This window comes from Astyanax mexicanus, chromosome 1, assembly GCF_023375975.1.
Source record: "Astyanax mexicanus isolate ESR-SI-001 chromosome 1, AstMex3_surface, whole genome shotgun sequence".
Lineage (NCBI taxonomy): Eukaryota > Metazoa > Chordata > Actinopteri > Characiformes > Acestrorhamphidae > Astyanax > Astyanax mexicanus.
In genome coordinates, this window is record NC_064408.1 from 95,439,695 (window position 1) to 95,455,910 (window position 16,216).

The following is a 16,216-nucleotide window of genomic DNA, read 5'->3' on the forward strand; positions in this document are numbered from 1 at the left end:
AGAGAGTGCCATCTTCCCACCCAGAGCGAGCAAGGCCAATTGTGCTCTCTCAGGGTTTTGGTAGCCGATGGCAAGCTACATGAACAGGATTCAAACAGGTGATCTCCTGATTATAGTTGCAGCGCTAAGCCCGCTGAACCACTGAATTTTAACCATAACTGCATAAATGCATTTACCATACATTAACATGTCATTTTAATATAACCTTCAACACTAAGGATATTATTTATTATTTATTTGATAAAATTAATGGAACTGGTTATGAATGAAATACCATTTATGCATCATTAACATCAGCACAGTCTTCCCATACTCAAACTGTTGCTTAATAAACAGAAAGGAATTTGCCATTTTAAAACATAGCACTGTTGTTTTATTTCGTCTTCTTCACAAACCTCCCAAACACCAGTAAATACTGTGATACACATGATGTATAATGTTGTATTATGATGATATATTTTGGATATAGTGCCTCATCATGAACGTGACCATGTCACAGTTATATTGCAGCAGTCAGAGAGACGTCTGAGGAGCATGCAGGCCACGTGCCGCCCCTGTAGAGTTTATCCTAGCACAGGAAGGGCAAGGTTTCAATCTGCAAGGCATCTCTTTCAGAACTCCAAAAGACGTTTGAGAGAGGTGGGTGAGAGGGAGGGAGAAAGGGCGAAAGAGTTTGTCTAAGAGAGTGTTTGGGAAACACATTGATATTCCGAGCCACACTGCAGCCATTAGCTTCCTCCTCCACCTCTCTGTCCCGTCTCTGAGGAGTCATCGTTATGCAGAAGACAAAACACGGGCCAATAAACAATTAGGAAGAGCAGGGAGAGTAAATAGCAGACGTTCCAAACAATTATACACATTCATTAAGCAGACGTTTATTGCATGTAACAGTCAGTGACTGGAATTAAACCAAAGCCTTCTTCATAATGTCACTTGCTGTTATTAGAGCTTCCTCCATTTGCTCTGACGAGAAGACAGTTTAAGCTGTTTAAATGTCAACCAGGAGTAGAGCTAAGAGGAGCGCTGGCGAAAATGTGACTTTATGTATGCTGCTGTCCCTTAATATGGAATTAACACTCAAACACAAACGGCTCCGCCCCAGAATAAAGAAGGAGAAAGAGTATAAGAAGAAGAAAAGAAGAAGAAGAAAAAAAAAACACAGAATGATTGTCCAAACTGTGTTTTTCTAAGGGGTTGCTGTGGTGTAGCTAAATGAGTACCAGTACTATATAGCTAATAGGTGGCTGCTATGGTGTCTCAAGCGGTTGGTGGGGTGTTTGGTTGCTTGTAGAGCTGGGTGATACGGTCCTATTATATCACAAGGGTATTTTTGCAATAAAGATAGCCTAGGTAATATAAAAAACACTGAAAAATCTGTAATATTTGATATAATTTCAGGAAAATACTAAGTTTCATATTTTTACTACTTAAATTTGAAAATGACAAGAAAACGGTTCAAATATGTTCATCTACTAAATGTAAATGAGATGCACCCTTGACTTTTGTCACAGAGCTAAATAAATATCACCATCACTGACTGTTGAACACAATAAGCTATGGATATTTCTCTTGTTTTTTTGGCCTATTTCCTTTTCAGTTTAAAGTAAAATATGACTTTCTAATCTTTCGCTGAGGCATCACATTTACTCTGTCCTTTCTGACAGGTCTATTTCTGGGTTCATGTAGAAGCAATAAAAGACCGTTTCAAAGCAGAACACACACTGACCTGTCTCTGCACCCCCCACCACCAACACCATCTGTATTCCTGTGTCAAAGTGACTCCACGTTCACAGACATCAATAAAATTTCACCTCCAACCACAAGTCCAATCAGGACGCTCCGCCTGCATTATTTATGACTGCAAGACTGTAAACAAGAGCAGGGCACTAACACACATGCCTGCCCTGGAGGTTTCACTGCAGAATCCCTGCCAGATTCCTTCACAGCCAGCTTCACTCAGTCCAACAAGACTTGCTGGACAATTGCAATGAAAAATATTTGAGGTTAAAAGGGTTTACAATAAGATAAAGAGATTGTAACTATGTTCTTAGCATGTACTAGACCCAGTCAACAGTATGTGCTCATATTAAAGGACCCATATATATATATACAGCTCTGGAAAAAAATTGTGACCACATAAAAATTCTGAGTTACTTTGACTTTACCAAATTGAAAACCTCTGGAATAAAATCAAGAGGAAGATGTATGTTCACAAGCCATCAAACCAAGCTGAACTGCTTGAATTTTGGAGTGGTATAAACTTAAGAAGTGGCATAAATATATAAATAGCAAAATCAGAAAAACAAAATCTCATGAAAACATATTCTAGTTTGTTTAACACAATATAATATAATAACAATGTAATTCTGCGTGTATAGCTTCAATGTCTTCAATGTTAAACATCTGATTTCCAAAAGAAAAAAAAAACTGAATGAGGAAAACCTTTGACTGGTACTGTACATACATATACAAAACATGTTAGCTTTGACCTTTTTTTATTTTTCAACCCTGTTCCATTACTGGCAATGACTTTGGGAAAATATAGTGTTGTTGATACAAGAGAGCAGCACATCACCACCAGATTCTGTTAATTACATGAATGTATGCTGCTACATGAATCAGACCTCGTGCCCAGAGCTTGTCCTGTACCAGTTAAAAATGACTGAAAAGCATGAGTAGAAAAAACACTCATTAAGAAGAAATAATGACTTTTTAGATTTTATTTAAGATATGATATAAAGCACAATAAAGAAAGTGATGCTACAACCAAGCCGACTTGGTTAAAGTTTGTTATATATTACAGTTGAATTAAGTTGTCTTTGTTTAATTTTAAGATATTTTGATAGCTGACAGTCATATGTCATCACTTTACTTTACAATAGGGGTGTCATGATTTCGATATTTCATCGAAATCGATCGAAATTATGTCATGGTCTCGAGCATCAAAGTCAAAAAGAGGATTGATGATCCCTCCCGCAAATGGCGCAGCGCGCTACGCAAATAGCTCAGCTTGCTGTAGCTCAAAGAGCAGCCCTTTCACCAGAGAATGTGGACATTCTCATCTTCTTAAAGAAAAACTTGAAAATATAAAAATAACAGTTGTTTTCTCTAGCCTCATATATGTTAATAGTTTTGGTACCTTAGGGAGCATCTTTCTCTCAGATAAAGTTAATAATGTATCTTTGTTAAAGAAAAAAACTTGTCATTCTCAGGGACCGAAAAAGTCTTAAAGTCTTATTTTTCATGTTTAACTGTTATAGTAGGATAGAGTTCAGTTTGTTAAGGCTCTAATTGTTCTATTATTTTTTATTATTTATTTTGTTATGTGCACACTGCTGCTACCCAAAAAGCCACTAGAAGGCATTACAAATATATCTTAATTAAATTATTTAAATTTGACCATTAGTGCCTAATGTGGTGTATTACAGATCACTTGTATCTCTTTGCATCATTTATATTAAGCCCTCCTTTTGAAATAAGATATTGTAAATTTGATAAATCAAACCAATGACTGACCATAGACTAATCTAAAACTGGCATAGGCCTCTCTGCTTTAAAAAAAGAAAATCAACCCTAAAATCGGAAATAAAATCGAATCGAGGATTTAGAGAATCGTGACACCCCTACTTTGCAATTATTTCTCTTAAGCATCACAATAACACATTACATGTCCTACTTGTGATTAGATCATATCCAGACAGTCACAAAAAGGTGAGCAGCTCAAACGTACAGTATTGCATTGCGAGTGCCCTGTAGCAGTCTTTCCCCTAAGATTGGTGTCTCAGGGCTGCTGGCCAGGCAAGGCAGGCTGGTATGCACTTGGCTGAGGCCACAAAGTTTCTGGCCAAGTGGCCGGCCAGTTAAACAGAAGAAGTAACGAGATCTGTGATCGTCAAATGACTTTCACTCCGCTCTCACGGCCTGCGCAAAACTGGCCCTCAAGCTGGCTAAATTTACTGCGCCATAAAGCCTGCATGTCCTCAATTAAAGGCAGTGTTCCTGTGGACGTGCTTCCAGTGGGACCCATTACAAAAGCCCTGAGCTCCTCTCCTCCATTCAGGCAGGGTTATGTGGTCCAGACAGAGGCATGAAATGCTTGAACTGTCTCTTTTGGGATGCTGACGAATGTCCCTCACCACAGCCAAAGAACACATATGGGGTTTTACTTGTGTTGAAGCACCACCGAGGAATTAAAGCAGACAACCAATAGGAGTTCTGGTAATAATGAAAGCTGCAATATGCAAATATAGAATACTTACCAATTATAGCATTGTTGGCTAAACTAACGGTGGTCAGAGTGTATCTCTAAAACAGCAGGTTTTGTGGGGTTGTCCTGGTATGCAGTGGTCAGTACCCAGAACAGTATATCAACTGTTTGCACGGTTATGGGTATCAAACGCTCACTAATACAATCCATAGATGCCCCACCTCAGCACCGCTAATGCCTTGGTGCCAGATACCACAGGACACCTTCAGGAGTCTGGTGGAGTCTATGTTTTCATGGGCCAGAAAGTCAATGGCAGTTTTAGTGGCAAAAGAAAGACCTACACAATATTAGGCAAGTGATTTCAGGTCATGCCTGATCATTGTCTTAAATTCATTACAGGTATATATAGAAGAATATTTTGGTCCTTTGCATCAAAGTTCTGATACATAAAAGCTCCCTTATCCTCACTTCTTTTGCTATCTGCATATTTTATGTGATCTTGCAACTTTTTAAGTTTACCACCTCAGTCACCTTTACTCACCTCTCTCAAGGACATTGTATCTATAGTGTATTTATTGGTGTAATTATTTTTGCTCTCCAGCCCTCTGACCATATGACTAAAACACTAAGGGCTTAGGAATTTGAATAAGATATATCTAAGGAGACCAGGTAGGCAATACTTTTATAACAAATACATAAAAATAGCTTAAATCAATGGGTTTTAAAGTAACACAGCCAGTGTTGACCAATTGTAGTAGTGCGGACAGCATCACTTGGTCCTTTTCTACAAAAAAATACAAGCTAATATCGGTTTGAAATATTGGCCATATCAGCCAATGTCTATGATTCTAAAACAAGGAATTATCAGCCAATTCCAAAATACAGCTCTGGAAAAAAATAAGATACTACTCCATTTCTCTGATTATAGGTAAATGTTTGAGTTTATGAACACTGTCGTTTTATTCTATAAACTACAGACAACATTTCTCCCAAATTCCAAATAAAAATATTGTACTTTAGAGCATTTATTTCAAAAAATGGCTGAAATAACGAAAAAAAGATGCAGAGCTTTCAGACCTCAATGCAAAGAAAACAAGTTCATATTTATAAAGTTTTAAAAGTTTGGATATCAATATTTGGTGGAATATCTTGGCATGTTCTCCTCCACCAGTCTTACACACTGCTTTTGGATAACTTTATGAAACTCCTGGTCAAAAATCTAAGCAGTTCAGCTTGGTTTGATGGCTTGCAATCATCCATCTTCCTCTTGATAATATTGTAGAGGTTTTCGATTTGGTAAAATCAAAGAAACTCATCATTTTTAAGTGGTTTCTTATTTTTTCTAGAGCTGTAATTCTGATACCATTGAGCATCCCTAATTCCCTAATTTCAGCAATATCTTTAGCAATTTTAGCACCAAGCTTTTTTACATTTTAGAGAGTTTTCCTTCTCACCAAAATCCAAATGAACTGTCTGACCTTTTACTCTGCATGAAGGCTAATTAAGCTAGTTTTTGCCTTGCTAGTTATGACGATGCCCTTAAGGCTCTGGGGGGGACAAGAGGAAGTCACTGCAGCCAAGAGAAAGTGCTAACTCAGCAGTGCACTTCCCGTCCACTGAGCTCCTGACAGGGACTTGGGGTTGGGTGACTTGAGTGACGCCCTCAAGAACTGGAGTGGGCACGGTGTCAGCTCGCATCTCCCTCAGAGAGGACACAGGGCTGAGAGGCCTGGGCGGCCAGCACTGATCTGAACCGACAAAGAGAGAGAGAGAGAAAGGGAGAGAGAGAAAGGGAAAGAGAGAGAGGGAGAGAGAGAGAGAGACAGAGAAATGAAGAGAGAGAGATACATTGACTCAGCCTTGTGCCACCCGCAGCAGCACAGTTCAGAAGAGAAGGACTGGGCTTAGAAAAGGCTTATGGTGTTATTTGGTGTTCTTGGCATGGTGGAGATGCTGGAAAAAAATGTAGATTTTATTTACAGCTGAAAAGCAAGCAGAGATATCGCTTTCAAGTCGGACACTGCAACTCACACTGTGCATGTACTGGTATGGGTTGGGTTCATATGACTCTGTTATGGAGTCCTGCTGGGGTTGACATATGGCTTCTTCTTTGCATGATACAGCTTTAACTTACATTTGTGGATTTAACTATGCACTGTGCTCACAGACAGTGATTACTGGAAGTGGTGCAGTGATTTCCAGTACAGAATCATTCCTGTTTTTCATGCAGCGCCACCTGAGGGCCCAAAGATATCCAGCATCCAGTATCGACAGTCAGCCTTTTCTCTTGCACAGAAGGATTTCACCAGACCCCTCTGAATCTTCTGATGAGATTATGTACTGTAGAAGATTAGATATAGACATAGGCTCTTTTTGTACCATATGACGTAAGTTGCAAATTGCTCCTATTGCCGCTGTTTTTCACTAGTACCACCTATATTTCCAACCTTTTGTTGCCTCATACAAACGTGTTTGAGACGTGCTGCTGCTGTCAAGTTCTAAATTATTTTTTTTCCATTAAAAGTGACAATATGTCTTTTAACATTTAAACATTCAATATGTGTTCTATGATAAATAAAACATGGATGTACATGGATTTACATATTTTATAGTGTTCCATAGTTTTTTTTGGAATTAGGTTGGATACCACTAATTTATAATAAGCATGTGGACTTAAGAAGACTTTTAAGAAACCTAAAAAATAATTATTAGCATCTTTGTGACCTGTGAGTGTTCAAAACTCATCAATGTCATTCTGGCATAATCTGCCTGAAAGAAAGCTTAGTCAGGGCCAGCAGTGATATATGATATTTCAAATGCATAATGATACTGGAATCACATTTGTTCCGGCAAAGACCTGCTAAAAATGTATACACTGCAAAATTGTTTAAATTAGGCTGATGCTTTAAACTGTGGAAGAGCAGAAAGTTTAGATGGCACCAGACGACTGCATTAAAATACAAAATAAATGTTATATTTCTCTATGAAGTGTATCCAGGTAGACTCCGACCTAATTCTACCTTTTATAAGTGGTATAGGCTGCCTAGCCAAAAAAAAAGGTCAGCACCTTTAGCTAACTAAGCATATTGGTAAGAGCCTCCCATTGGATAAATACTGAAACAGGTGATTATGTTTCATCTGGCAACAAGTTATTTAACCCTAACTGATGCAGTGAGTAGCTTCTCATTTGAAACAACAACAAGACAACCATGTGGAAAGATGATCATGATTGGCGATCAATTAAATGTTTGTTGAAACCAGATCATACAAAAACAACACTGGAACTAAGGAATATGTTTAATGATGAAAGTAAGAGCATTTCCACACACATAATGCTCCCAAAGGGAACTCAAGAGACATTTGTAGTTAATGGTTTGCTGGAGTCCCAAAACTTTAGAAATAGCTTCATAATCTATTCCAGACTGATTGGTCTTAATTACTTTCTTTCTCCATGAATTTCTTTGGATATTGGCATGATGTCTAGATTTTGAGTATCTTTTGGTCTACTTTACTTTATCAGGCAGGTCCTATTTAAGTGTCTAAGAACAGGTGTGGCAGTAATCAGACCCGGTTGTCACTAGTGATATTGAACTGTAATAAACAACAGTTAAGTTGTGGGCGGGCAAACACTTTTTCACACAGGGCCATGTAGGTTTGGATTTTTGATTTTCTTTTAAAAACTGCATTTTCTGTTTATTGTGTTGTCTTTAACTAATATTTAAAACATGCAAAAAATAAGAAATCATGAAGGGGCAAACACTTTTTCACACCATTGTAAATATCCTGGATTTTGGGTTCAAATATCAGTCAAATATTGGTTTTGTCCCTGATGTCACTGTGCATTCTTATTACCATTCAAGTTTCAAGATATACACAAATCTAAAATATGAAAGAATGATATCCTTTAATGGCCAAATACCACAACACCTCCACTATAAACAATAATGGAGAGCAGTTCAGGAGTAACCTCTGTAGCCTGCACATCCCAGGAAAGCGGCAGGACTTCTTTACCTTTGGCTAAACTCCCTGCGACTTCTTTCTGTCTGCCTGAAAGGTAAGAGGAGAAGCTGAGGTTGAGCTATCGGTCTACAGTAATGAAAAACTCTCAGGTTCATGGGAATCTAATCAGCCTCTCCTCCTGCCATTTGGGAACTCTTCCTCTTTATCCGCTGACAGCCAGCCTGGCAGGATACCGGCATGACTGATGAAGCTGCCCAGCAGGACCTGGAAACTGTGAAAGAGCTTCACGTAGCTGTCGAGTAGCGCTACCTGATTAGGCATAGAAAGAAAACAAACAACGCTGCACAACGTGCCAGTGCCCTGAGACTCTCTGCCCAGAACAATATGCACAATGAACAAGGGCAAAATCATTAGGGTAATTATTAGCTCTGAAGTGGCTGTTATCTCTAGTGATGACAAAATAATCATGCAGTAATTCCATATTAATTATTTCTCAATTTGTTGCACAGAGAAAAAAAGAGAGATAATCTAAGAAAAATGCAGATTCGTGATATTCGATTCATGATTTTTTTTTTAATTCATATAACTGTTTTGCTGTGACCAGTCCTATCTATAACTTCTTTACATTTTATTTATTTATTTTTGACTAAAATAGAGCTGGAGTGACTTCACACGACTACAATAAATAGTTTAGTATTAAATCTTGTATTAAAGTATAAAATACTGAAACTCCTTTTCAGGTTCTGTTGAAGTTACTTGTCATTGAAACGCATGGAACCATATCCAGGTCAGTTTAAATCAGATCTCTGGCCAATTATTACTGAATCAAATCACATTAATAAACATTGTATCCTGTTTATTTAATGTGACATTCTGACATTTTTGTTTAAAAAAAGCAAAATATTTTAAAACAAAGCCCTATTGAGATACGATTCGTTTTACATGTGCAGTAATTGTATAACAGCATAATTAAGATGACTGATAATGGGTGGGAGTGACTCTCACATGACCTTAACATCAAAAAAGGGCCACTTGATTTGAAGAGGACTGAACTCTACAACGTTAGACAAAGTGCAGCTCCTTTCTATAGCTCTTCTCTTGATGCGATCAAATCTGACATTACTAAGCACAGAAACAGCTGGCCATCAGCAATCAAGTCCCAAAAAACACATCGCACAAGAAACAGCCACAGCTATTTAAAGACATTAATCGTCATGAACCACAAAAAACAGTGTTTTAAAAACCTTCACCCTCTCTAGTCCCTGTAAAGAAATACTGCCAATAGAATAGAACTTTCTAGAGCAGATTAACATGAAACTATTGGCACCCTTCCTAATGCCAGGTGTGGGTTAGAGGGGTATAAAGCCTCTCAGCATTGAGCTGTGGAGCAGTGGAACTGTGTTCTCTGGAATGATGGTGCTTTATCTGGTACTTTTGGGAACATGTGGACAGTGGAGGATGCTAATTGTTTAACACCCTGACCTCATTAATGCTCATTGCTGACACAGCATTGCTCCAAACAAAGTAGTACACACTCTTTTATAATACCAGTGATTTCAGAAAAGCAATGAATAAGCAGGTGTTCCAATATATTTGTCCATATAATATACATATATTGGTTACCTTGTGGCTTTTAGCAACAAACTTCACAGTAATTTCACAGTGATAAAGTCAGACAGTGAGGAGCAGACTCCTCTAACCCACTGAGGCTCGCACTGATGATTTCCCTGGAGGCAACAAAGAATAGGAGAGATACTGAGTGTGTGTGTGTGTCAGTCAGTCTCAGTGGGTTTGTGTGAGAGCCTCAGACAGCCTCAGTCTCACACTGCGCCCTACGCTCTGAGCTCCCTGCTCCACAGCAGGCTGGACCACAGGGCTCTGGGCTCTGTGCACCCACTGCCCTCTGAGCTCCAGCCAAGGTGAAGGAGCGCCGCACAGGAGAGAGAGAGAGAAAGAGAGAGAGAGCAGAGAAGAAAATATGGGTGATGTGTGTTTGTGTGTCTCTGTACGGGTGGGTGTGCTCCTGCTTGATAACCTCACCCTCCCCAATCCAATCAGCACACACTCCGTCCTGACCTTGAGCTAGATTGTGCACACACAAACAAAAAGGCCCCTCCAGGTGGCACAAAAATTACACAGCAATGACTTACTGTGCCTGTGTGTGTGTGTGTGTGTGTGTGTGTGTGTGTGTGCGTGCTTGAGTGTTTACTGCAGTGATTCCACAATCCATTTAATTTATGTGAATGCATGTGAAAGGGAAAGAGAGCGAGAGGGAGCGAGAGAGAGAGGGCTATAATTTGGAGTACCTATAAATTTTAAAAAGCAGCCTCATGCTGTACATACTCTGTGAGGTCCGTCCGATAGCCATAAACACTGCGGACACGACAAGGAGACACAGTGTATAAAACCTAAAACGCATATGACTAGAGGTATAAATCTTTGATGTCACAATTATTCGATTCCTATATAATTCTTCAATAAAAGATTCAATGAATCATCTCATATACAAATGGAGATACTGATGGCTCCATTTATACAAGCTGATCCATCCATCTTCTTATCTGCTTCTACTAGGGGTGTAACGATACGTTTATTCGTTGCGAACCGTCACGGTACGGGAGTCACGGTGTGGTTAATGTAAACTCACGCAGAATATACGGTACACAGGCAGTCTACTGGAACCAATAAATTCAACGTGGAACTAACAGGAGTGTTGCACCCATTGCTGTGCAGAAATCGCGCCCTGCCATAGGAAATGAATGAACGACAAAACGGCAGGCGATGATTCATTTCCTATGGCAGGGTGCGATTTATCGCCACGACATGTGAGAGGCGACAAGCGACAAAGCGACAGAGCGACAAGTGAAATGGAGATGAATTTTTCTCAACTTTTTGCAAATGAAGTATGACGCGGTAAAGCGACATTCTAACCTGATTGGCTTCTAGCTTTTCTTTAGACCAATCACAAACAAGGCGGTCCGACGTTCTCAAGCTCCTGCTCTCTGAATTTCTAGTTTGTTTCCCTGTTCATTCTGTTGAGAACAGGGTGGGGTGGGGTGGGGTGGGCCCACGTGGGGTGGGCCCACGTTGATCTGCGGAACCGGCTGCATTTCCCGAGCAGTTAAATCACAGAAATACCCAAGGGTCCAGCAAGTTTGGGAGTTATAGCTGTAGAATAAAGTGGCCAAGCGATTCCTTTTTTGTGCCTTTTTTCTTGTCGGAGGCTGGACCACGCCCACAAGCGACAAACGCTGGGCGACACAAGCGACTCGTCACATTGCGGTGTGAAAGCAGGGTTAGGGGCTCATACTGTCTGTCTCTCTCTCTCTAGTAATTTAAAGTTATGCTGTTGTTTTTGTTCTTAATAAAGCGCCACAATCATGCTTATTGTTTGTTTGTTCCTCGTGTTTACTCCTGCCCCCCATTTGCGCTCCCCCGTGCACTTTTCATGCAGCAGCAGCCTGTCACTCACACAGACACAGAGACAAAGCTGTGTATCTACTTCTTCTGTCAAGAATCAAAACATTGCAACATGATGTGTTTGATTTAATTGCCTTAAGTGACATTGCATGTCCTGCGCATGCACACATTGCGATGGCGAAGCTTAAACTAAATATTGTGCAGCCCTAGTGAACAGTATTTTAGCCTGTTGTACAATACCAATGCTTTAATAACTGTGATTCCATACTCCGTATCACACTGCAGTAGGTGACAAAAACGTTTATATTTCCCAAATTTTGATTAATTAAAATTGTGTTAAAAGTCTTTAAAAGGGCATAACTATTTTGTTATGCTGTTCTATTCATTATATGTCAGTGGCATTGAACAATCTTACAATTCCAATAATATTGTTTATCACAATAATTTATAAGATTATATATTGGCCACATTTTTTTTATTGCGACAGGTCTAGTTTTATAGGTGTATAGTCTATAGGTGTTTGGTCACATAGGTGTTTGATTACAAGTCTAACCCTTCTTGTGACTTACAGATATATTTCAACCTAATTCCTACATGGACAGTAGAAGTTTTGCGAATAGTTCATGACCCTAATTTGAGCCATTAAGCAAGCACATATTTCATTTAAATAAATTATAATGAATTATGATTGATTCTTTGCAGTTGAATTAAATCCACCTTCAGATCTATATCTGAAAAGCACCAATGCAGTTTAGAGCTCTAGGTATGACACACAAAAAAGCTAATAAAAAAAATCAATGGTAATGACCAAAGCACTTAGCCTCTGGCAGTCCTTCTCTGCTGGTACTGAGGTCACACACACACACACACACACACACACACACACACACACACACACACACAGGTTTTGGATTCCTCTCCCCTGCTCAGCCTCCTAGCCAACACAGCTCATAATTACACACTGTCACAGCACCGGCACAAAGCAGAGCAATGCTTTCACTAAGCAAACCTCCTGAACACAAAACCCCCTGTTATTACACATGCCAATTAGATCCATGGCTGTACGGCTCCCCTCAGATCAGAGTGGCTGGATATCTCAGCAGACTGTAGTGGAAATATCTACCCCATTTCCACAACAGCTGTGTTTTATTTGGGAAAGTTACCAGAATGACAAAAATGCATCACTGCTGGTTAAAGCAATTAACAGTTTGCCTTTACCTCACAAGGCTAATATAAAATAATGGAAACAATGGAAATTTGTTTAGTGTCAAAATTTAGATTACCAAGATTACCAAAATCATATCTTTTAATTCAACCATTAAAAGATTTAAACATGCTTTTTACAATTTTCCAAATATTTTGGTATTATTTAATGATATATATATATATATATATTTGTAACACTCAACCATTCACCCCAGTGAGCAACCACCTGGGTACCACAGCAACTGCCCAGCCACCAACTAGCAACACCCTAGCAACTGCATGAAATTCCATAGCAACCAGCTTTCCTCACTGTAGCAACCACCTAGCGTCTACATAGCAATACCATAGCAATTACCTGGGATACCACAGCAACCACTTGTAAACAACACTGCAATCAATTTGGATCCTATAACAGCCACCTACATCACACTTAGCAAGTTCACCACAACAACTACTGCAGTAACCATTTCACAACACCATAGCAACCACCAAGGATACCCCAGCAATCAAGTAACAACACTTCAGTGACCACCTGGGATTCCACTGCAAACACATAGCAATGACATAATATCCTCCTTGGGATACCACAGCAACCTAGCAACCACTTAGCAACAAGCTATCAACACCACAAAAAACATTTTTCTTGTTTTTAAATGTAATACATTAAAATATTTAACATTATTATCTTAGCCGTTTACCCCATTAAATCATATTCAATAAAGATTCAAGTACATAAACTGGCATTTTAGAAGTTATCACTGACAAAAAGATGAAAAAAAAAATGAAATAAAGTCCTAAACTGCAATCTTAAAAATCTCATGGACTGATGGAAACTGTGAATAGTTAATCAGTCAGGAGGAATATTTTAAAATTTAGATTTTACTGTAATTTTAGGATCATTAAGCACAACCTTGCAGAACCCAAACTCAATTTCTGAGTAAGATTACAGTAAACGTGTGATTACAGATGGAGCTCCCCTCACAGTGGGCTTCTGTATCTTCTGGTGTTACCGTAACGCTAGTGAATCTACTGCAGCTAATCTGATCCACGGTACTTTTTATCAAGGACAAATGAAACTCAGTGTGACTCACCTTTCCAACAGATTTAGCAAAGCAGGGGAACACAGCATGAGTTAATGGTAGACTTTCTCTCAGTCCAGTAAAGACTGCTCAGGGAACTCCTCAAGGGCAAGAACTGTGAAATAAAATTCACAGGACATAAATTAATCAGGAAATTTGGAAATGAGTATGGTCATCTACACTAAGCTTTACCCATCTAAACTACAAAGTATTTCATTAAATCAAATGGGGTATTAAAGTATTTTGTCCTTCATTATATGCTTTATTAAACAGCTCCAACAACAATAACAACAATAGCGAATATTGAGTAGAAAATAACAGTTACTGTTTTGCACCACATGCGTTACAATGTAATGTATTGTATTTTCTTTCATTCATTCATTCATTCATTCATTCATTCATGTATTCATTCATTTATTCAGATGCATTATTTTAGATTACAACTTTATATAGAATGATGAATTAAACTTATAGGAGAAAAGAAAAAAAAAGGAAAGTTTAATAGAAGCTGGTCTGGGGAGCAGTAACGGGCCCTTTAGGTGGTGGCAGAGCCTTCCTTATATGCAAAAAAGAAGCTGACACACTATTGGAAGGAGTTTTGCAATGGCTGCATTTACACCTCTATGATATCTACATTTCATGCACTTCAGATCCAAACCAGCTTCAGTGATCAGATTTCATTCTACTGCAAGCAACAAGGTGTGAACAGGGTCTGTTGCAGTCTATCACAGATTGTAAGGATACGATACATTCTTATAATCTATGAAAGAAGAAAGACTCTGCATGCATAAAAAAATATTCTGGTGTTTCTATACTGTAATATTCTATTCTATAATATCATGTGGCCCATGACTTTGCCCATTTCTAGCGAAAGATTTACAGACTGCTATTCCATGACATTTGGCATATCAGCATTTTAAGTGTTTTATTTAACACACTACAATACAATTATAACTTCCAACTGCATCCTACTAAGTAGTTATATGTAACTTATAGAAGGGATGAATGGAAGCAGGCATTCTGAGATTATGTATAGCAATCTTAAAGATGCCCCCTTTACACTGTTGTCTCTTCCTTTAAAAGATAATCTGGCATAACCAGATGAAAAAGCTGCTTAAGTAGTCAAGCCCAGTAGAGTTCATGTTAGGCTGAAGGAAGAAGGGCAGATCAGAAGAAGTGCTGCTGTGAGTTAGAGTTTAGATTCTCTGCCCAAGTCCGAGCCCAACCCCATGGTTCAGTTCGGTTTTAAGAAAATAGTCTGTGACATAGGTGTTTGTTTTTAAATGAATTTTTCTATTTTATATAAAGCTATGGTGTGAAAATCACAATATGGCAAAGTAATTATTATATACTATGTTTAAAAAATAAATAATAATCACACAGCTCTGGGGTGCACACGTGAGCTCATTCACTTGTCTGCATTACGCACTTGACTTGCAGCTTTGTGTGTAGCTGTTCTTAACAAACATTTTTCTTGAATAAAAGGTCTATGTGTGGAAGTGATGTTATTCCACTACATTATTCTGGTTTATCATGGATTTTATTTTGAAAGTGGTCCTGAGTTGTCTCAGTTGCTGGAGCACTCCACAGAGGACTGAGAGATGGGATTATTCTTTTCACATATTTTTTTTTTTGCAAATTCTTCAAATATATTTATTTTCATGGTCCAATTATCTATAGTAAATCATTTATATAGATAAACATAACCAGTAAATATAGTTTAAATTACTTAAAATATATGTCCATTTGCAGCTCCTTCGTGAGTGGAGGAAAAAGTACCGGGTAAGCTGCCTTCCCAAATCTCGTCCTCTCTGGAAAATGCCATTTTTAGAGAAGGTAGAGCTGACAGAGAGCAAGTACATGCCAGATAACTGAAGTCTGTCTGTCCTGTGTGCATTTTAATACAAATGCCCAAAGCATCCACTCTAAAACCACACAACGCAGAAGTAACTTAGTTACATATGCTTCTTCAGTGATGCAATGTTAATTAACATCATTCTGAACAGATTACAAACTCATCATCATTCAAACATCCCGAAAATGATATTAAAAAGCTCAGTTTTAACGCTCTACTTACTAAGAATGTTGCATTTAAATTGTCCTCAGGCTCATAATGACAGTTTATGGGGCAGGTTGGGTTGGTCTCGGGCAGAACGTACATGAAGTGTCCAAAAGCCTGGTAAACGTGATATGGAGAAGCTGGGGAAGTGGCTAACAGGCTAAAAGCTAACTCTAGGCTGACTGCAGAATGGAGAATACCAGAGGGGCCACACTGCAGCGAAGTTCACAAAGCAAGCAGTTGGTAGGAGAAATGCTAACCCAGCAAGACTACTACTATCTCTTC

General features: G+C 38.8%; 1 protein-coding gene across 4 annotated transcripts in view; it reads right to left on the reverse strand.

The window, feature by feature from the left end:
* zbtb47b (zinc finger and BTB domain containing 47b) overlaps positions 1 to 16,216 on the reverse strand; it is a 68,836-nt gene that overhangs the window by 30,269 nt on the left and 22,351 nt on the right. For 2 of the 4 annotated variants that reach the window (XM_049485986.1, XM_049485991.1), the window contains exon 2: positions 13,885 to 13,987. The exons of the other annotated variants lie outside the window; for them this stretch is intronic. The gene's annotated coding sequence lies outside the window, so the exon portion shown is untranslated. The remainder of the gene's footprint in view (positions 1 to 13,884; positions 13,988 to 16,216) is intronic. 4 annotated transcript variants of the gene reach the window in all.